This window comes from Tamandua tetradactyla, chromosome 21 (assembly GCF_023851605.1).
Source record: "Tamandua tetradactyla isolate mTamTet1 chromosome 21, mTamTet1.pri, whole genome shotgun sequence".
In the NCBI taxonomy this organism is placed as follows: domain Eukaryota; kingdom Metazoa; phylum Chordata; class Mammalia; order Pilosa; family Myrmecophagidae; genus Tamandua; species Tamandua tetradactyla.
The window spans coordinates 13,628,352-13,650,824 of NC_135347.1; the positions used below are offsets into that span (position 1 = coordinate 13,628,352).

Genomic DNA, 22,473 nt, shown 5'->3' on the forward strand with positions numbered 1-22,473 from the left:
GAGGGGTTTTGGATGAGAAGATTCATGTTTTACATATATTTCCACAATTCAACAAAAAAGGAAGAGAGAGAAACTAAAGAGATATGACAATTAAATGCATTGCATAATACTTGATAGGATCTAAGAATAGAGGAGAAAAGGCTGAAAAGGACATTATTGGGACATGAGAAAAAAATTGGAATATAGAAGGTGAGCTTTAAATCAATGCCAAATTTCTTGAACTTGATTACTGTACTTATGGTACAGTATATATTATATATTATATAAGTGAAAATCTTTATTCCTAGGAAATGTGCATGTAAGTATTATGTGTTTAAGGAGAATGATGTGTGCAGCCTGCTCCCAAATGTTCAGAATATTTGTAGATCAATATATAAATAGATGACAGACACACAGATTCATAAGGCAAAGGTGGCAAAATGTTAAAATTGGTGGATTTGGGTATCTTGGGAAGATGGGGTATGTTGGAATTCTTGTATGGAGTCAGCAATATTTTTGCAATTGTCCTGTAATTTTGAAATGATTTCAAAACAAAAAGTGAAAAAAAAAAAAAAAAGATGGGAATGGCTTATACTGTTCAGCCTTTGATAAGTCAAGGAGGGTGAAGACTGAAAATATCCATTACTTCTCCCTCACCATTCCCTCTAAACAGGCCACCCTTAGCCCGGGCAAGATCCCCTTCCACATACATAACACAAACACATAATAAATATACTTATCAATGAAAATTCAGAGTTACTCTGAGCCTAAGAAAGGCATCTCATTTGTTTTATCCTATGTCTTTTAAAGAAAAAGTGCCTTTGTTTATGCACCTGAAGGTTTATGGTTGCTCTGCTGCCAACCTCAAAGAAACACATTCTTCTGAACATAGGAGGATTTCAGCGTCTAAACACTTGAGTTGAAAAGAAAAAATAAATTAACATTTTAAAAATTTCCTCTAAGATAATATGAATACAACAGATTCTTTCATATCTAAGAATCCTTTCCCAATAGTGTCAAATAAGCATCCATTTCTTCCTTCTGATCATGTTTCAGTTCCTGATTCCAGAGGTACCCATGGGGAATCAACACATTCGCAACAGTTGCACAGAACAATAATTTTGCAACATTAAACAATTCATATTTTCTTAGAAATGCACATATTTATGTGTAGTCTGGAACATCACTGATGAATAGTTGCTATTACAGCTAGATAGACGTAAAACACCAAGTAGTTCCACTTTCTTAAAAATATTTAGTAAACAAAGTTTCAAAACATTAAATTGAAATTCAGCTTTATTGAATTAATTTTGAAATAAATCTTTTATATTTATAAATTCCATTTTGAATATTATAGACGAAAATAACTTTTAAAAACATGAAAATGGTTTAAATTTTAAATGTTTTTATTTTTACATTCATTTTCATAAAAATAAATTCAAATTTTATACTTTGATATATTACATTTAATGTTTAATTTTTTTGAATTATTATGTTCACTAGAACACAAATTATGTAAAAATCTTGATTTAATAGCGGAAATAACTGAAAAAAGGCAAGAAAAATAAACTTTATAGAATAAATTTATTTTATGAATCATATGGTTTTATTGTATCATCATTAGAACACAAGCAAAATACTAATTAAATTCTGTTGTCTTTAATATTTGCCAATTTGTAATCACATAAAACCATGCTTCACACATTTTTTTTTTTTTTTTTTTTTTTTGCGTGGGCAGGCACAGGGAATCGAAGCCGGGTCTCCGGCATGGCAGGTGAGAAGTTTGCCTGCTGAGCCACCGTGGCTGCACACATATTTTTATTTTTTGTCCTTATTAAGTTATTTTTATCAAGGTAAGAGAAAGGAACATATTTTACTTAACTGTTGCTAGTTTGATTTACCTTTGCTTTAAGAGTTCTTTTTATATTCTAGATACAAGTCTCTTATTAGATATACGATCTGCAAATATTTTCTCTCATTCTTTGGGTTGCCTTTTCACCTTCTTGATGGTGCTCTCTTTTGAAGCACAGAATTTAAAACTGTTGGTGAGTCCAATTTATCTATTTTTTATTTTGTTACCTATGCTTTCGGTGTTATGACTAAGAAACCATTGCCTAATCCATGGCCACAAAGATTTATGCCTATGTTTCTTCTAACAGTTTTATAGTTTTTGTTCTTACATTTAGGCCTTTGATCCATTTTGAGTTAATTTTTACCTATGATATTAGTGGAGGCGCAACTTCACTTTTTGCAAATGGATATCCAGTTGTCTCAGCTCCATTTGTGGAAAAAAGACTATTCTTTCCCCCATTGAATTGTTTTGGTACCCTTGTCAAAAATCAACTAGTCATAAACATGAAGGTTTAGTTCTGGACTGGTAATTCTGTTCCACTTATCTATAGGTCTATCCTCATGCCAAAACAACACTCTTTTGATTGTAGCAGCTTTGAAATAAGTTTTGAAATTGAAAAGTCTGAATCCTCTATCTTTGTTCTTCTTTTTCTTTTTTATGATTACTTGATTATTCTGGGTCTCTTGCATATTTACATAAATTTTAGGATCAGTTTATCAATTCCTACACAGAAGCCAGGTGGGATTTTGATAGGTGTTGCAATGAATTTTTGGCCAATTTCATTTACAATTTTTAACATATTATATGTTAGCCTCCAGGCCCCACAAATGTAAAGAGGAAACTGCCTTTATTTCCATAACTTCGCTGAATCACAGTGATCTGTGAGGAATATATTACTAAGGAAATTTCTCAAGATTACACAGCTAGAAAGTGGCTGAAGTAGGATTCAAACCCTGGTATGCTCGATTCCTAAAACTAAAATCTCCCAGTATTATGCTTTCTCTATTAATAAAATCGTGGGTTTTTTTAGAACTGTACATTTGTATTATTTTCTTACATATTCTCAGTACTCAAAAAGCTATGTATGTCAGAAAAACTAAAAAGATTATTACCCCCATTTTCTATAGATAAGTAAACAGGGGTTTGGCAAAGTAACTAGTCCAGCCATTCACTTGCAGACAGAATCAGACTGATCCTCTACATGGAGCACCAGGGTAAGCCTTTTGAAAGACTAATGAGAATTAGAGGAAAAATTGTCATAATCTAATCAGTTTGCTGGATTATCTGGCACTCTCAAATCATCACTGTGTAAAACACCTAGTGGATTGCTCACAGCATTCCGAATGTTCACAGCAGGTCAAGCCCTTTAGAAAAGTGGTTTGCAAGGTGCAGCCTCCATAACAGAAGCATTGGCATCATCTGGTAACCTGTTAGAAATGCAAATTCTCAGGCCTCCACTCAGCCCTCCTGATTCAGAAACCCTGAAAGTTGAGATTTAACAAGGCCTCCAAATGTTTCTTATGCACACTAAAGTTTGAAAAGCACAGCTCCAGTGCACAGAGCAACTTCACTCCCACCAGTTGAGCTGCATCCTTACTGAGAGATTGGTGGATTTGTTCCTGTACCTGTTTTGTACTTGTTATTCTATATACATATATTTACTAATTATTGTATTTACCAATGAAACATGAGGGCAAAAAAAAGAAAGGGGAAAAGAAATGTTACAAAATAAGGTATCAGGGGCTAAGAGAGTTCAAATAGAGTCTGTAGGTAATTCTGGAGGCTACTCTTAACGCATGCTTCAGCTAGATATTGCTAAATGCCTCAGTTTGCCAAACCCCAACCAGCATCATTCCTGTTAACTCTAAAGAACACCCAGGGTTCTATCTGGACCCTACAAAAGTTGCACACACTAAGTGTATTTTTCAGACACCTAAAACCTTCAGATAGTTTCTAGACCAGATAAGTCCTGAAATCCAGAGATGCAAATCTCTCCAAGAAAGATGACTGTAAAATGATATAATATTTACAATGTGACTGTGTGATTGTGAAAACCTTGTGTCTGATGCTCCTGTTATCTATGGTGGACAGATGAGTAAAAAATGTGGATAAAAATAAACAAATAATAGGGGAATAAAGATTAAAATAAATTGAGTTGATGGGAATACTAGTGGTCAATGAGAGAGATGGGTAAGGGGTATGGTATGTATGAGTTTTTTCTTTTCAATTTCTTTTGCTAGAGATATGCAAATGTTCAAAGAAATGATCATAGTGATGAATACCCAACTATGTGATATTGTGAGCCATTGATTGTAATCATGTCAAGAATTTTTATCTGTCTGTCTGTTGTTTACAATTAAAATATTTTTTTAAAGAAAGAACGTTAAGGTTTACAATAAAAATATTTTTAAAAAATGTAAATCTCTCCAAGAACATCAACCAGTTCCATCCCCCTATCCCATATCCCCTTATCAACATGAAAAAAGTTAGAATGGGCAAAGCACAAATATCCCTAAGGATTGGGAGAAGGCTCAAAGGAGAAGGAGGAGTTATAACAGAGAGGTTAGGATTTAACAAAAGTATAACTATTGAATCATTATAGTGATAATTCTTTTTAGTCTCTAGTGTCTTAGAGCAGCTAGAAGAAAAAACTGAAATCGTGGAACTGGCAACCCATACCAAACTTTGAGATCTGTTCAATAGTTACTTATTAAAATGTACTTTGACATTTATTGCTTTTTGTATATATGTTATGTTTCACAATAAAAAAATGTTTAAAAAAGAAAGAGAACTGTTGCAGCTATGAAAATGAAATTGAAACTTTTAGAAAGACTTAATAAAAACAAGTCACTTAAAAATTGCTACAGAAAGAGACAAAATAGTAAAAATCTAGTATTTTGCACTCGGTATGTTTCATTAGAGTCTTTATGTTCATTTCATTTTAAATAAACCAAAACTGGAGATCATAAAAAATGGATGTAGTTTAGGCAAGAACTGAAGCAGAAAACCAAGCAACAGTTCCATATTCAAAGAAAAGGCCTACATCAAAAGATTCACAAATGAAAATGCATTTAAATATTTTAAGTAAAATGTTTAAGGTGTGTATGTACTATTTTTATAATTTCTCATTTAATTGACTTTTTATCCTTACTTATTGAACAACTTCTGGCCTCTACTATTAGAGAGAAGAGAACTTCCCTTTGACATGATTTAAATCCTAATAGATTATAATCTAGAGTGGGGGATAAAACACTACTACCTTCCAACTTTTGTTTCTTTCATTCCTGATTTACCAAGAATGAGGTTTGGGTCACTCCTACTCGCTTTTACTCTTCTGTCTCTGAAGCAAGAGGACAGGTGTTTAAACACCCCTTGAGCAGTTGTTATCAGGGGCATGTTTAATGGTAATACGTGGATCATGTCTTAGGGTCCATTATTTTACCCCATGAAAGATCAGTTTGCAGCATGGACTATAATCAGAAAATTATTTGTCCTTCCAAAGAGTGCAGAAGCAGACAGGACTCAGAGCAGTCACAGAAAAAATGGTTAACAGTGAATCCCATCATCCCTCACACTGTCAAGAGAAGCCACTTGTACCAGGGAGAGAGAAGCTATTGTCTTCCCCATCCCAAAGCTCCTTCTTACAGAACCCTCTCTCACTTCCTTCTTAGAATTATTGCATGCTGACCTATTCCTTGACCATAGTTTACTGGACATAGGTGGAAACTGGACCCCTGATGATTAATCTGTTCCGTTTCCTACAAATACAGATTTGTAATACCGAGACTCTAGTTTCTGCTGAATGAATTGGAAGGGAAGTACAGCTGAGGCTGGGATGCCCATATTCTCCCAAGAGCAGAAACAGGCAGTCTGGGAAAAGAGAGACGGAAGCATCTGCAATAGAAGGAAGCAAAAACAAGGGACTATGTGAACGTGGGCCTACAGAGTAACCTGAGTTCCTAACATTTCAGGTCCTAATTCCAGTTCCCACATAAGAAGCATAGTTGTATCTCCTGCCCTTAACAATAAGCTACCCCTGTGTCCTTCCAATAAATTCCTTTTATTTTCTTCTGCTCACACTTTTTTCTTCTGTTACTTGCTGAAGCTATCCCTAGAGCAATAAGTACTTCTGCCAGGCAATCATGATGAGTATACTGGAAACAAGTAAACCTTGTTGATTGTACAATAAAGTTGTTTAAAATCTGAACTTTAAGCGACTACAGATAAAGTTTACTGATTAGCAACTGAACAGAGGGATGACATCCCAATGTGGAACATGAACAGTTTAAGAATCACACACACACAAAGACACACACAAACAAAAGCAGAATTTGGACAACACACTGAAGGGGATTTAGACTGGAATAGAACAGAGTCTATTCTCTTAGCCATTCTTAGCCAAGGGCTTTTAGAAGATAATTTTTCACTGGGGATTAGAAATTAAGTCAGAAATATTTGTTTGTTAAACATAATCATATTAAATTATTTCTTACTCCTTACCGTGGACTTAGTTGTGTTCCACAATTTCTGTTATTTTCATAAAGTATGGAGTTTAAAAACCCTCCCCTCTCTCAACCTTCTCTTCCCAGGTCATTGTGGAAAAGAGATGTAGTCAATGGATTTCATTTCCCTGATGCAGACATGACTCTGGGGCCGAGTGGGTGTTGTGAGGCAAGCAGCCCATCTTACCAAATACATTCTCATCAAGGCTTATTTCAATTTGGGAATGTGACACATTCTTAAAAACCTAGCTGCTAAAAGAAATACCATACAATGGGTTATCTAAAACAACAGGAATTTATTATAAGCTCAAGGCTTTGAGGCCAGGAGAAATGCAAAATCGACGCATCAGCAAAATTATGTATTCTCCTGAAGACTGGCATTCTGAAGATGGCTGCCAATGTTATTTGGGTCCTTCAGTTTTCCATAACATGGCAATACCTTTCCTTTTTCTCTCAGGTTCCACTGATTTCTGGCTTCTGTTTCCTCCCTGTGGCTTTCTCTCTGTGGTCTTCTCTGTAATGCCTCAAGTAATAGGATTAAGAATCATTCTTATTCAGCTGGCCACACCATAACTAAAAACAAAATCTTCAAAATGTCCTATTCACCGTAAGTTCACAGCCTCAAGAATGGATTAAAAAACATATTTTTCTGGGGTACAAAATTCAGCCTACCACAACTATATATTTTATTGATTTTATTTTTAAATAAATTTAATGAAGATATGCAAAAAATAAACCACATTATTTAATAATCGCCTTTCTTTCTCCTTTTCTAAAGGAATAGCAATACCCAGCTAAATTATCAACATTCCAGTGTCATTCGGTTATTTCTGAAAATCATCATTTCCTCCTTAAACCCAATAGTTTTCCACTGCAGTACATTCAAAAGAATATACTATGAGCAAATACAAAGGAAGTTGTCAAGAGAATCTTTTGCACCCTGAAACACTGCTTTCTTAGGCTATAATTTGGAGAGCAGAGGGGACCACGCTTATGTTTGGAACGTGAATTAAATCTGGGATATCACTTCATGATTGCCTCTCATACATATCCTTTGGTTTGCCTCCCATACCCAGTGTGCCAGTTTGAAAGTTTTATGTACCCCAAAATCCTGATTCAATCTTGTGGGGGCAGCCATTTCTTTTCATCCTAATTCAATACCGTAGGTTGGGAACTTTAGATTATCTCCATGAAGAACTGACACACCCAACTGTGGGTGTGACCTTCTGATTAGATGGAGATGTGAAACCACCCATCCCAGGTGGGTCTTGATTAGTTTACTGGAATCCTTTAAAAGAGGAAAACATTTTGGAGAAAGCCTACAGAAACTACAGAGCCAACAGAAACTTCAGAGCAGAGCTAACACAGATGCTGACAATTGGAGAAAAGACACATGGATGCTTGGATGTTGCCCAGCAGATGTTGCCATGAGATGTTAAGCAAGTCAGAACCTGGAGAGAGCCAAGGGAAGCCCAGAGACGAAAGCCAACCCTGGAAAAGCAAAGTGAGGAACCCCCACAGGAACAGAGGTTGAAAGCAATGGACCCCAGGAGCAAAGGGACCAGTAGATGCCAGCCACGTAACTACCCAACTGACAAAGCTGCTCCTGACCCATCAACCTTCCTTGAATCAAGGTGTCTTTCCCTGGAGCCGTAGTTTGGATATTTTTATAGCTTAGAATAGTAAACTTGTAACTTATTAAATTCCCCTTTTAAAAGCCATTCTGTTTTGGTATATTTCATATCAGCAGCTTTTGCAAACTAAAAGATTTTGGTACTAGAGATGTGGGATGCTGCTGCAGTTTGCAAATACCAAATATGTTTGAACTGTACAGGTGCCTAATCATATTTATATTCTAAAGGTGATTCTCTTGTGTATATCACTTAACCCTTCTGGGTCTTCTCTGGATAGGGATCAGATTTTATATCATACAAGTCACAGAAATTTATTAAGCTATCATCAGAGTAAAGCTGAAAGTAACAAAAGCGTGAGTCATTAATTATCAGGTTTTAAAAAAACTTACATTTATTTTCTAAAGCAAAATGCAAGAACCATTATCAGATGAACTTCTGGTCCTAGCACTTGTTATCATACCATCTGAAGAGCTGCCCTCTCAGAAGGGATGGCCTGTCATCATTTTGTGAAGACCTTTGGAGATAAGACGAAGAGCTCATGTTTGATCAGCATAGATATTAAAATGCCCAATGACATAGAATTTTATCTATTTATTTTTAACCATAAGTCCTCCCATCCCAGTTCAAGTGATTTTTTTCCATGCAATTTAAACAAGATAATTAATTTCTTTTCTCCTTAGATGAAGTCTGGAGGTAGGCAGCCTAGGTTGGTGTAATAGCTTCATTGTCAGCAGAGTCTAGAATCATTTTCTCTCCATTATTTCAGGACAGTTTCCATTCTCATGGTTCTTGAGAGTGACTGGACCTCCAGTCATCACCAAACTACAGACAGCAAAAATGAGGAAGGAAAGGGAAAAAAAGGACCTTCCTTCTAGCTGAGTCAGTAACCCCATCCTTTTCTTATATATAACTTTAAAAAAATTTTTTTATTGAGAAATCTTCACATACATACAGTCCATACATGGTGGACAATCAGTGGCTTACAATTTCATCACATGGTTGTGTATTCATCACCCTGATCATTTTTAGAACATTTGCATCACTCCAGAAAAAGAAATAAAAAGAAAAAAGGAAAAACTCATATAACTCACACCTTTCATCCCTCCCTCTCAATGACCACTAGTATTTCAATCTACCCAATTTATTTTACCCCTTATCCTCCCATTAACTATTTATTTTTTATCCATTTTTTTTACTCATCTGCCATACCCTGGATAAAATGAGCATCAAAAACAAGATTTTAACGACACACAGTCACACTGTAAAAGCTATATCAGTATACAATTGTCTTCAAGAATCAAGGCTACTGGAACACAGCTCAACAGTTTCAGGTACTTCCCTTTAGCCACTCCAATACACCATAAACTAAAATGGTATATCTATATAATTCATTAGAATAACCTCCAGCATAACCTCTCAACTGTTTGAAAAATCTCAGCCACTGAAATTTTATTTTGACACATTTTACTCTTGCCCCTTTTGGTCAAGAAGCCTCTCTCAATCCCATGATGGCTGGGTCCTGGCAAATCCCAGGAGTTCTGTCTCATATTGTCAGGAAGATTTACACCCCTGGGAGTCATATCCCACGTAGGGGGAGGGCAGTGAGTTCACCTGCCGAGTTGGCTTAGAAAGAGGCCACATCTGAGCAACAAAAGAGGTTATCTGGGAGTGACTCTTTGGCCTAATTATAAGTAGTCTTAGCTTATCCTTTACAGGAATACGTTTCATAGGGGCAAACCCCAAGATCAAGGGCTCAGCCTATTGATTTTGTTGTCCCCACTGCTTGTGAGAATATCAGGAATTCCCCAAATGGGGAAGATGAATATTTCCTCCTTTCTTCCCAGTACCCTAAGGTAACCCCACAAAAACTTTTTTATTTTCTGCCCAAATTACTCTGGGATATATCAGGGCATCACACTAACCTGGACAAACCAGCAAGATCTCACGCCTTATTCAAGATTCCATGTACTTATGGTGTTCAACTAAACTGACCATACAAGTGAAATGAGGTAATGGGGTTCCCAAAATATAAATTTTGCACCAGCTAAACATCTCTTCCTTTGGTCTCACACAGAAGTTGAAGTTTTAAACTATGGATGGTATCATCCTTTACCCTCTATTCTGATTTACCTTAGTCCTATCCAAATCAGCTTTACTGAACTCTCTATTGGAAGTCTGATCCTTTTTTCAACTTTTTAAAAAGTTCCTGTATGGGGTGATGCTGACTTTCATAGCTACTGAACTCCAACTCTGAGTCTCAGGTGTCATATAAATAGCTGAAGTTTCTGGGACCAACCAGATTATATATAAACAGCTCAGTATCTCAAAATTTAGAAACAACAGTTACAACTTCTGAATATATGACTGCTGTAAGAGCTTACAATCTAGGACCCTTTACAATAGGCCCCAACCTGATAACTCATACTCTTGACTTCAATTCACCAAGTTTTTATATTACAGTTAGTCCATATGACTGAGGTATGATAATATTTGTCTTCTTACATTTTATTCAACATACAGTCCTCAAGGTTCATTCACCTAGTTACATGACTCACAACTTCATTCCTTCTTGTGGTCCCTCACGAGTCTGTAGTATGCATACACCACAGTTTCCCCTTCCATTCCTCAGTCGTTTTACCCTTAAGTCACCATTGTGAAACTTGAACACTGCTGCCATAAACATCTGTGTGCAAATGTCCATTCATGTCCCCACACTCAGTTCCTCCAGGCATGTACTGAGTAATGTGGTTGCAGGATCATATGGCAACCCCACCCCTCACCTCCTGTGGAACCACCACACTGCCCTCCAGAGGGGCTGCGCCTCTCAATTTCCCTAACCACAGTGAATAGTTACATCTCTTTCTATGCATTTTTCTCTAGCATTTATATATATATTTTTTTGTTTTAAAATCATTTCAAACTTATAGGACAGCTGTAAAAATAAGAGAACCTCCATACAGAGAACTCCAGCATATCCACACCTCTCCAAATCCACCAATTTTAAGATTTTTAAGATTTTGACATCTTTGCTCTTTCTTTCCCTTACTCCCTCCCTTCCTTTCTTTTGTCCATCTATCTATCTATCTATCTATCTATCTATCTATCTATCTATCATCTATCTATCTATCTATCTATCTATCTATCTATCTATCTATCTATCTATCTATCTATCTATTTATCTATCTATCTATCTTCTGAACATTTGAGAGCAGGCTGCACACATCATTCTCCTTGAACACATACTTCCATGTACATTTTCTAAATATAAAGATTTCACTTGTTTAATCATCTTAAGTACAGTAATCAAGTTAAATAAATTTGACATTGTTTTAAAGCTTAGTTTCTATACTCCATTTTTTTCTCATTTCCCAATAATGTCCTTTTTAATCTTATCTCCTCCATTCTTAGACCCATCAAGTATCATGCATTACATTTACATGTCATTATCTCTTTAGTTTCTCTTTCTTCCTTGTTTTCATTGTGGAAACATATATATAGCATAAATCTTTCCATTCTAACTCCTACCAAGCATATCTTTCAGTGGATTAATCACATTCATATTGCTACAGTACCCTCACCACCATCCATTACTAGAACTTTCACTTCACCCAAACTGAAATCCTATACTCATTTTGCATTTAAATCCTCACTATCCCTTCTCCTCTTCCCTTGGTAACCTGTACTTTAATTTACGTTTCTGTGTATTTTTTCTTTGAAAATAACATGGGGCTTGAATTTACATACCAAACTTTACCAATCTCACTTTCTTTGATACCAACTCAACAATTTCAATAGCATACATAAACTATGTTCCCATATCTCTCTATTCCCCTCCCACCTTATGTAGTTCTTGTCACAAATTACATATTTGTACATTATGAGTCCAAAACCATTGATTTGTCATTATATTTTATGCATTTGCTGTTTAGATCCTCTAGGAAAAGTGGAATTACAAATAAAAAATGCAATAGTACTGGCATTTATATTTGTCTATGTAGTTATCTTTACTAGAGATCTTCATTTCTTCATGTAGCCTCAATTAATAATCTAGTGCTCTTTCCTTTCAACCTGCAGAATCCCTCTACTGTTTTTGTAAGGGCAGTCTAGTGGTGACGAATTCCCTCAGCTTTTGTTTATCTGGGACTGTCTTCATCCTCCCTTATTTTTGAAAGACATATTTTCTGGATACAAAATTCTTGGCAATTTTTTGTTTTCAGCACTTTAAATATGTCTCCCCATTGCAGTCTTGCCTCCATGGTTTCTGATGAGAAATCAGAACTTAATCTTGAGCCTCCCTTGTACGTGACATGCCTTGCCTCTCTTCTGGCTTTCAGAATGCTCTCTTCATCTTTGACATTTGACAACTTGATTATAACCTGGTGTAGTGTGGGTCTATTTGGGTTTTTACAGGAGGAGTGAAGCCTAACTGCTCATGAATGAATTTGAATCAGCAAGTATGACTATGAGAAAGTGCTCAAAGTGAGCTGCCAGAATATGGCTACAAAATTGCAGATCTCCATGTACCAGAAAAAGACTAAGAAGCACAACGAGAGAGACCACAAAATATACTCCAATATGTTCTAGAAGTTTGCAGAGCAGGATACAAAGGAAGAAGCTAATAAAGCTATGGGCAAGAGAACTTCAGGAGTCACCAAGAAAAAGAAACAGAAAGTCAAGCAAGGGAAGAAGAAAAACCTGAAGATTGTATATACAACCATGCTATGGAGGGAAGACAGTCTTAATGAACTCGACCCCATCCTCAATGGTCTTTCACCCAACTCAGGACAAAAGAATGTTTAATGTAAAGTATGTAATAGTATATGTGATTCTGGAAGCAAATGACAAAACCAGTGGCTTCCCCCAAAAAACACCACCCTGCTGCTGCTTAGTGCACTCATTGAGTGGGTAACATGGGACCATTCCAGGTGGGATAAAACAAAGAAATAACTGTTGATGTGGCAAGATTGAGCCAACAGCTTAAGTCCAGTCCATTTCAGTTTATGTCGGTTTTCAAAATCCAATTCAAGGTTCATTGAGATAATCCTAACAAATTGGGATGTCTGTCCTGTCTCACATTTGACTGCATTTAAATGAACTTTAAAAGCACTGCCAAAAAAAAAAGAAAAGTACTGCAGAAGTAAAAACCTAAAATTGTGGAACTGTAACCAATACCAAATTCCGAAATCTGCTCTACAACCAATTGTTGTGCTGAGCTTTGAAATTTATTGGTTTTTTTTTTTTGTATATATGTTATTTTTCAAAAAAAAAGAAAAGAAGTCGATTGTAATGATAAAAAAAATTTATTCTTTCTAGCCTCCTATATTCTGGTACAGCTAGAAGGAAAAATCTGAGAGGATGGTACGGTAGCCCATGACAAACTCTGGGAACCGTCCTATAACTACTTGTTGAAAAGTGCTTTGAAAACTATTTCTTTTTTTCTTCCTTTGCTTTGTATATATATATATTATACTATACAATAAAAGAAGTTTTTTTAAAAAGTACTGTAGAAAGCTGAGAAAACTGTTTGATGAATGTGCTGGTAGAAAGGTTGAATGTCCCTTAGAAAAGCCATGTTTTAATCTAAATCTCATTTCATAAAGGCAGAATAATCCCTATTCAATACTGTATATTTGAAACTGTAATCAGATCATCTCCCTGGAGATGTGATTTAATCAAGAGTGGTTGTTAAACTGGATTAGGTGGCAACATGTCTCCACCCATTTGGGTGGGTTTTGATAAATTTCTGAAGTCCTATAAAAGAGGAAACATTTTGGAGAATGAAGGAGATTCAGGGAGAGCAGAGAATGCTGCAGCACCATGAAGGAGAGAGTCCATCAGCCAGCGCTCTGGAGATGAAGAAGGAAAATGTCTCCCGGGAAGCTTCATGAAACTGGAAGCCAGGAAAAGAAGCTAGCAAATGATGCCATGTTTGTCATGTGCCCTTCCAGATGAGAGAGGAACCCTGACTGTGTTCACCATGTGAGATGTATTTCCAGATGAGAAAGAAACTGTGACTGTGTTTGCCATGTGCCTTCTCACTAGAGAGAAACCCTGAAACCCTTCATCGGCCTTCTTGAACCAAGGTATCTCTCCCTGGATGGTTACCTTTGATTGGACATTTCTATAGACTTGTTGTAATTGGGGCATTTTCTCGGCCTTAGAACTGTAAACTAGCAATTTATTAAGTTCCCCTCTTTAAAAGCCATTACGTTTCTGATACATTGCGCTCTGGCAGCTAGCAAACTAGAACAATGAATTTCTCCTTTCCTACAGTTAGGTGGGATGGGGTAAGGAAGGGATAAATTTTGCATTTTAAATGACTGCAGTGCAACCTGTTGCATTTATAATGAATAGTATACACAGTAGAGGGGTCTACTATCCGTTCAGGTACACAGTAGCGTCACAGGCTTGAAAAACAGAACCTCAGAGGCCAACTGCTTGCTGACTTTTTCTCTGCCCACACTCCCTTCTTAGAGCAGCCTCTTTGTGAGAATGGGTTTCACCATGCCCAGCTTGTCCCTTATGCCAGCTTGAAACTATAATGTACCCTAGAAAAGCCATGTTTAATCCTGATCCAATCTTGTGGGGCCACACCTATCGCTTAAGGTACAAATCTTTGATTGGATTATTTCCATGGAGACGTGACACACTTAGTTGCGGGTGTGGCCTTTTGATTAATTGGAGATGTGACTCCACCCATTCAAGATGGGTTTTCCGGAATCCTTTAAAGGAGAAATGTTTTGGAGACACCTCAGATGCATATACTTGGAGAACAGTTGTCTCAGAGCTGACAGACACAGATATTTGGAGATGTCTGGAGTACTGACAGAGAGAACAGATGCCTAGACATGGGCAGAGACTGGCAGATGTCACTATGTGTCTTCCCATGAGCTGCTAAGCAAGGCAGATCCTGGAGAGAGCCAAGGGAAGCCAAGAGATAAAACCCAGCCCTGGAGAAGCCAAGGCTTCCTGGAGGAACCCTGTTTTGGTTTGGTAAAGCTGTTGGAATGCAATATATCAGAAATGAAATGTTTTTTTTTTTTTGAAGTGGCTTTTAAAAGGGAATTTATTACATTGTGAGTTACAGTTCTAAGGCTGTGAAAATGTCCAAATTAAGGCACAAGAAGAGGTTACCTTCACTCAAGAAAGGGTGTTGCCATCCAGAACACCTCTGACAGCTGGAAAGGCACCTGGCTGGCATCTGCTGATCCCTTGCTCCTGGGCTCTGTTGCTTTTAGCCTCTGTTTCCTTTAGAATCTGCTGGGCTCTGTATATACAAATTCTGGGTTTCATGTTGGCTCTGTCAGCTCTCTAAGCATCTCCAAACCCCATGTATCTGTCAGCTCTGAGCAACTTTTCTCCAAGTGTCTGCATCTGAAGTTTCTCCAAAATGTTTCCCCTTTTAAGGGACTCTAGTAAACTAATCAAGACCCAGCTTGAGTGGATGGAGCTACAACTCCATCTAATCAAAAGGCCATAACCACAACTGGGTGTGTCACATCTCCATGGAAATAATCTAACAAAAGGTCACACCCACAACTGGATGTGTTGCATCTCCATGAAAAAAATCCAATTAAAGTTTCCCACCCTAAACAATAGGTCTACTCCACAAGATTGGATCAGGATTAAACATGGCTTTTCAGGGTACATATTAGTTTTAAACTGTCACAAATCTCCACAGGAAACAGGCTGAAAAGCAACAGAGCCCAGGAGCAAGCGACCAGCAGATACCTACCACATGCCTTCTCAGCTAACAGAGGTGTTTCGGATGGTATTAGCTTTTCTTGAATGAAGCTAATCTCTTGTTGGGGCCTTAATTTGGACATTTTCAGTCTTAGAACTGTAAATACTTAATAAACATAATAAATTTCCCTTTTAAAAGTCATTCCTTTTCTGGTATGTTGCATTCCAGCAGCTTTAGCAAATGAATATATTCCTGGAAGAAGAATTGTGGCATTCTTGAAAGGCCCTTCAGTAATGATAATGAGCAACAAGAGTTTCTGGATTAGCTTTCCCTGTTTTTGGATGAGGTTCTGTGATGCTGAAATATGAACATAGTGATCAGAATTTTTTTCCTCCTCTGTTCTTTCTAGGAAATAATGTTGAGTACAGTACTGTCTCCTAGCATTGCTACTGTTCAGTTTCTTACTTCCATTTGAGTCCTTGTGATTAAGAATTTAAGACTTGTTCTTATACTATTTTAGACCTGAAGTAGATTTATTGACATAGCCATTTAGGATTGATGTAGCTTTGTCCTGAGATTGAACACAGCTTTACGTTCCGACAGTCTAAGAATTCCTCATTTTTGATAACCCAAGAAACCATTCACTTAAACCTGGGACATCTCTCATGTTTCGAAATTTTAAAGTAACACCAGCAGTTATATTTTAGATTAGTTTTTGTTTTTATGGCTTTTTAGCAAAACACGCTCATTGTTGGGTTGTGACCCACCTCAAAACCTAAAAATGAAATTGTTTCCTTTTGTACCAGTTTTCTTCTCCATGGAACAAATGGAATTAAATTGTGAATTTTCTCTTTAAATGATAGCTAAAACCCTTCCTAATATCTCACTTGCTGAAATATGAACATAGCAATCATAGCAATTGTCTTTTCTCATGAAATCTTTCTTCTAAAACCCCTATTTTCACATAGAAATATGAAAAAGCAAAAATTTTGATTATTTGCTTAATAGTTTAGTATTTGTAGTTCTGTTGACTAGAACATGATTCCAGTGAAGCCAAGATTCAGATTTGATCCCCCCAAAAGCCAGTTAACTTTCTGTAGGTAATAAACAAAAAGCTTTTCCAAAACTCAGATTATCCCACCTGTCTCCCAAGTGTGTGCTGTGGGTCACAAGGGGGAATGGGTAGAAGGTGGGGGTGAGGGGTGGGAATAGTTCTGAGCTAACGCATATAAGGTACCCACCACCACACAAAGGAAGAAAATTCATATTCTAAAATCAAATTCAGTAATCATAAACAATTTGTATAGAAATCAGCAGGCACCTTTGAACCATTTTAAAGACTGTATATACAGTGGTACGTCAGCATATGAAAACTTCAAAACATTATCTTTTAAAAAACATCATTTAGATGTACTTTTTGTGTCCCCTAAATAAATTTTTTTAAATAAGTGTACAAACAGGAAGGATGACAATCTTGGCTGAAAGGGACAAAGAAGAGAAGAATTGAAGGAATGACTATGCTAAGTTTTACCAAAAGTCCATTTATTTATTTGCATAAAGGTAAGAAAAGAATGTGAATACTTCAGAGGACAACCAGGCTGGAGTGGATCAATTATAAGCATCCCTCCCACCCACCCTCTCACCATTATTATAACACAGAGCAGAATGCTCCCCACCCCCCCTCACTTTTGCCATGATAATTAGATTGGTGAGAGGAGCACCCAAAACACTAAAATGCGCTTTCCTGGCTGTCCTCAGTAAGTTGGGAAGACTGGTGGGAGAAGCTTCAATGGGATAAAATGTAGTGAAACTTCTATACAGATTCCAGCATATAAGGCCAGCAGCCCATGCCATGCAGTAGTGAAACAGCTAACCTCCGGTCTCTGTATGCTGGGAGCAGATCTCTGGGTTACCAAGGAAGAAGAAATGTTCCTGAGAGCACTAGATTATAAACAGAGAAAGGCATTCAAACTTAAAATTCTTTCCTCAAAAGCACAGAAAAATCTCATTTCCAGCGACTTTGCTGGAATCTGAGGTCACTGAAAACCAGACCCAGAAACTGTTTCTTGGGTCGGCTCACTGTAATGTCAGTTGAATTCACAACCTCACTATGTCTCTTAGGTAAATTAGGAAAATGATCAGGAAAAACTAGGATCCTGACAATAGGAAGAACATCTAGGCACACTCAGAACTTGGACCCATCACTCCCCAAATCTTCTGAAAATCTTTCCACCACATGTCTTTACCATATGAAGCTCAACTCTCTTGTTAGAGAAAAGCTCACAATCATGCCCTAAATGTCATTGTGGCTTGGCCGGTCACCAGAATTCAAACTCAAATAGGTAAAGTATAGAAGCAGAATAGGAACAAGAGTTACATTCACAAGGAAAAGTAGGAACTTACTAATTCATGTCACAAAAAATCTGGAAAATAGTAATAGAAGTGGTTTTTACAGATGCTTAAATAAAGAGGGAATATTTTTAGATAAGCTTATATTTTGATGTGTTGCCATTCATTGAACTGGCTCAAGTAACTGATTGTAAAAGTGTGTTGGCTGAAACCCCAATCAAAACCATTCCAGCCAATCCTAAAGAACACCTAGGGTGTTAAATAAGATCCTACAAAGGTTCCATGCACTAGGGTAATTTTCTAGAAACTTACAACTTCCAGATGGGTTCCTGGACCAGATAAATCCTGAAACCTAGAATAGTCAGCTTCTCCAGAACATCAACTAGTTCCATCCCCCTATCCCATATTATAGACAGTGCCTTTCAACATGAAAAAGTTAGAATGGGAATAACCCAAATACCCCTAAAGAGTGAGAGAAAGATCAAAGGTAATGGTGGAGTTATACAGAGAAGATAGGGCTTAACAAACGATATGATTGCTGAATCATTATACTGATATTTCTTTTAGTCTCCAGTACTTTAGAGTAGCTAGAAGTAAAAATCTAAAATTGTGGAATTGTAACCCATACCAAACTCTGAAATCTGTTTTACAACTAATTGTTGCAATGTGCTTTGAAATTTATTGCTTTTTTGTATACACATTATTTTTCACAAAATAGAAAAAAAAAAAGAGGAGAGTAACAGAGGAGCTAGGATTTAACAAAGGAGTATGACTGCTGAATCATTATATTGATATTTCTTTTGGTCTCCAGTGTCTTGGAGCAGTTAGAAGAAAATATGAAAAAGCATGGTCCTGTAACCCATACCAAACTTTAAACTCTGTTCTATAACTACTTGTTAAAATGGACATGGAAATTTATCGCTTTTTTTGTATATATATTTCACAATTAAAAAAATGTTTAAAAAAAAAGTTTTATGTACTGGCAAATTCAAGCCTGCAATGACTGTCTGACAGTGCTAAATGACATATAAAGGCTGCAAATTCCTTTGAATAAGGTTGAGGAAGGAATACTAAGGAATTCAAATGGGATGTTTAGAGGACATCAGTGTTGGATTGGATATTATAAGCATCCCTACCAGCTATCCTTTTACAACCACTGCAGCCCAGAGTCTCTCCTTTCATTTTTGCCATGTGTGCTGGTTTGAAAGGATGTGTGTCCCCTAGAAAAGCCATGTTTTAATCCTAATCCCATTTTGTAAAGACAGCCATTTCTTCTAATCCTTATTCAGCATTGTATGTTTGAAACTGTAATTAGATCATCTCCCTGGAGATGTGATGTAATTGAGATTGGTTGCTAAACTGGATTAGGTGACGACATGTCTCCAGCCATTCGGGTGGGTCTTGATTAGTTTCTGAAGTCCTATAAAAGGAAACATTTTGGAGATAAGAGATTCGGAGAGATCAGAGAATGCTGCAGCATCATGAAGCAGAGAATCCACCAGCCAGTGACCTTTGGAGATGAAGAAGGAAAATGCCACCCGGGGAGCTTCATGAAACAGGAAGCCAAGAGAAGAAGCTAGCAGATGATGCCATGTTTGCCACGTGCCCTTCCAGATGAGAGAGGAACTCAGACTGTGTTCACCATGTGCCTTCTCAGATGAGAGAGAAACCTTGAACTTCATCAACCTTCTTGAACCAAGGTAACTTTCCCTGGATGCCTTTGATTGGACATTTCCATAGACTTGTTGTAACTGGGACATTTTCTCAGCCTTAGAACTGTAAACTAGCAACTTATTAAATTCTCCTTTTTAAAAGCCATTCTGTTTCTGGTATTTTGCATTCTGGCAGCTAGCAAACTAAAACACCATGATAATTAGAATGGAGAGAAGAGCACTGAAATCATTAAAATGTGCTTTCCTGGCTGTCTTTAGTAGCTGGGAAAGTTGGTGGGAAAAGTTGAATAAAAAGTACTCCCTGATCTCTATGGGAATGGGTGGGTCCTCAAAGACAGAGCCCTAAAGAATGTAGCTTTGCTATTTATAATAGGTAGCAGAGTGGTTTGCTAATCAGACCTAAGAAGGGTCTAATAAGAAAACATTTTTGTTGTGGTTAGTTCATTGGGTACACGGGAATAAAACTGATATGCAACCACTAACAGCCTACTTGATTTGTATAATTTCAGAACTCCAGGCACGGTACAGGCTATAGAAGTCTGACCTGAATCTCCACGCTAGAGACTTGGTCTTCCAGTTCTAGACCTGAGTCAATTTCTAGATCTAGAGTGTTCTGAATAAGATGGTAGATATCTTTGAGAAAGGATCCCTCCAAGATCATACTGCTAGCCTTCCCCCAAAGGATCTTGGCCATTTACCTTGGAAATCATGTCCTGACAATAGGAAATAAAGGTTATTATATACTAGCTAGTAACACTAATTGTTACGGACCCCAAACACTTCTATGAACCATTAATCAGAGTCAGGGCTTATAGGGATTAAGTAATAAATGGGATTTCACTCCAATTTTGCTCCGACCTGAGCCCAGAGGGAAACCAGACCCACTTGATAGTTATTTTCTCTGCTCCTAACTATATTGTTAGAACAGCACAAACAACTGATAGTATCCCATATTTGTGGTCCATGGAGCAGGAAAATCATGGCAAGAAGTGCCAGGTTGAAGTCAACAAGTTCTTTTTCACTATCAAAATATTTAATCAAGGCAATACTGAAGAAATCTGAGAAATCAAAGATGATTCTTAGATTTTTAGATAATCGAATGAATAACAATAGAATAAGATAATTGCTCAGTGACAGACTAGCATTCTTTTTGCCATGAAGTATGTTTTTATGTGGCAATACAATCTAGAATAATTTGTAGTTAATAGGATTGTAGAAGGTGTCTTTTCAAAGGATATTCTGACTAGGCTCTTCATAATTCTACACCATTGTCTGCATCGTTCTGCAAGAACATGGCCAATGTTATTTTTCAAGTGCCTATGTTAAGCTAAAAGACATTGCTTTCTTGTCAGTTCTTGCCACACTGATTACATAATATGGGATATTGTGTGCTGTAAACCCTGTCAATTAAGCTCAAAGTGCATGAACTAAGATCTCCAATTGCTTCCTACCCTGTTCACCTATCTGGAACTGACATTTCTTTTCAGCTGTCAATGTAAATCCTACAGAGACATTACAGTAAATGAAAAAGAAAACCATACCTAATTAGAGGTCTAGTAAATATAGTGGTTTGAAAATGGCACACTTTTAATTCTAATATTTACAAATGGTTAAAATAAGATCATCATATATAACAATAGAGAAGGAAAGAGCAAATTGTGAATGGTGCTTTACCATCTAAACAATTATTCTTATCCATTACCCATACATCCCCCTACCTATTCATCTCTCCATCCCCTTTAACCAACATTTATAGACTATCTATTATATGCCAAATATTGGAGTAAGGAGAAGAAACTTCTTTGTCTTGTAAGGTGATTTTAAAAGGAGAATATTACAATAAAACAAAGATGCTTGACTTGGTATTTCAAACACCTAGCATGGTACCTAGAAAATAGAGATGCTCAAGACATGTCTGTTGAAAGACACTCTTACAGTTTTCTCAGAAACAGTTGCTCTCTTCTTTCCAATGCTAAGCTGGTCCAGTTTCTTCATCACCAGAATGTCTTCAAATTTGTAAGAATCTTGGCTTCAGTTAGTGAAAACTTTCCGCTACCTGAGGAAATGAAAATAACACACGCTCTCATTTTTCTCCCTTAGCATCTTCTATACTCTGTTCAGTCACTCCTGGGCAATATCTTTTCACCTCCTTCTATACTGACTCATGTCTTCTCTCATCCTACTCTCATTCTGGACACACTATTTCATTTCTGGTCATCACTATCTTTTTCCCAGTTTACTATAACATTCTTTCAACTGGTCTCCTTGTTTCCATTCTAATGGAATGCACCATTCTAATCCAGTCTCTATATAGCAGTTAGAATGCTGTTTTTAAAATAACTCTAATCAGTGGTTCAGTGCACTGCCCTAGGAAAAAGTCCAGATCCTTTAACATGACTTTCCAGAAGCTTTGTGATCCATTCATTAATCAATTTTCACCCTCATCTCCTTTTTGTTATACTGGTGCCTTTAGCAAATTTTTGCTTAACTATTTCCTCTATAAATCCCCAAAGAAAAAGGAACAATCGAGTATTTGTGCCTAGGCAGAAATATCAAAAAGGAAGCAGCACCCTCTGGCGGTCAGTATGGTGTTTTTAGAACAATGAGAATTGAAAGGAAGAGAAAATAAATCTGAAAGCCCATAGCGTGATTTCAGGTCTACCTATCCATTTTTATGTGAAAACTTCCCCTCTGCTTATAATCTCTGGGGAATATAAAATCGATCTTCAGGAAGGAAGATGGAATTATTATTATGGTCTTTAACTTCAAATATGCAAAGCAGAGAAACATTTTTCAAAAG

The 22,473-nt window shown here is 36.9% G+C and overlaps 1 long non-coding RNA gene across 4 annotated transcripts in view; it reads right to left on the reverse strand.

The window, feature by feature from the left end:
• The window catches only part of LOC143665479 (uncharacterized), a 103,637-nt gene that overhangs the window by 71,274 nt on the left and 9,890 nt on the right, over positions 1-22,473 (reverse strand). For 2 of the 4 annotated variants that reach the window (XR_013166995.1, XR_013166992.1), the window contains exon 2: positions 21,609-21,729. This is a non-coding gene — a long non-coding RNA (uncharacterized LOC143665479). Of the gene's footprint in view, positions 1-810; positions 893-6,356; positions 6,857-8,356; positions 8,482-21,608; positions 21,730-22,473 lie in introns of those variants that run through there. The other 2 variants (XR_013166993.1, XR_013166994.1) reach the window with 2 other exon arrangements.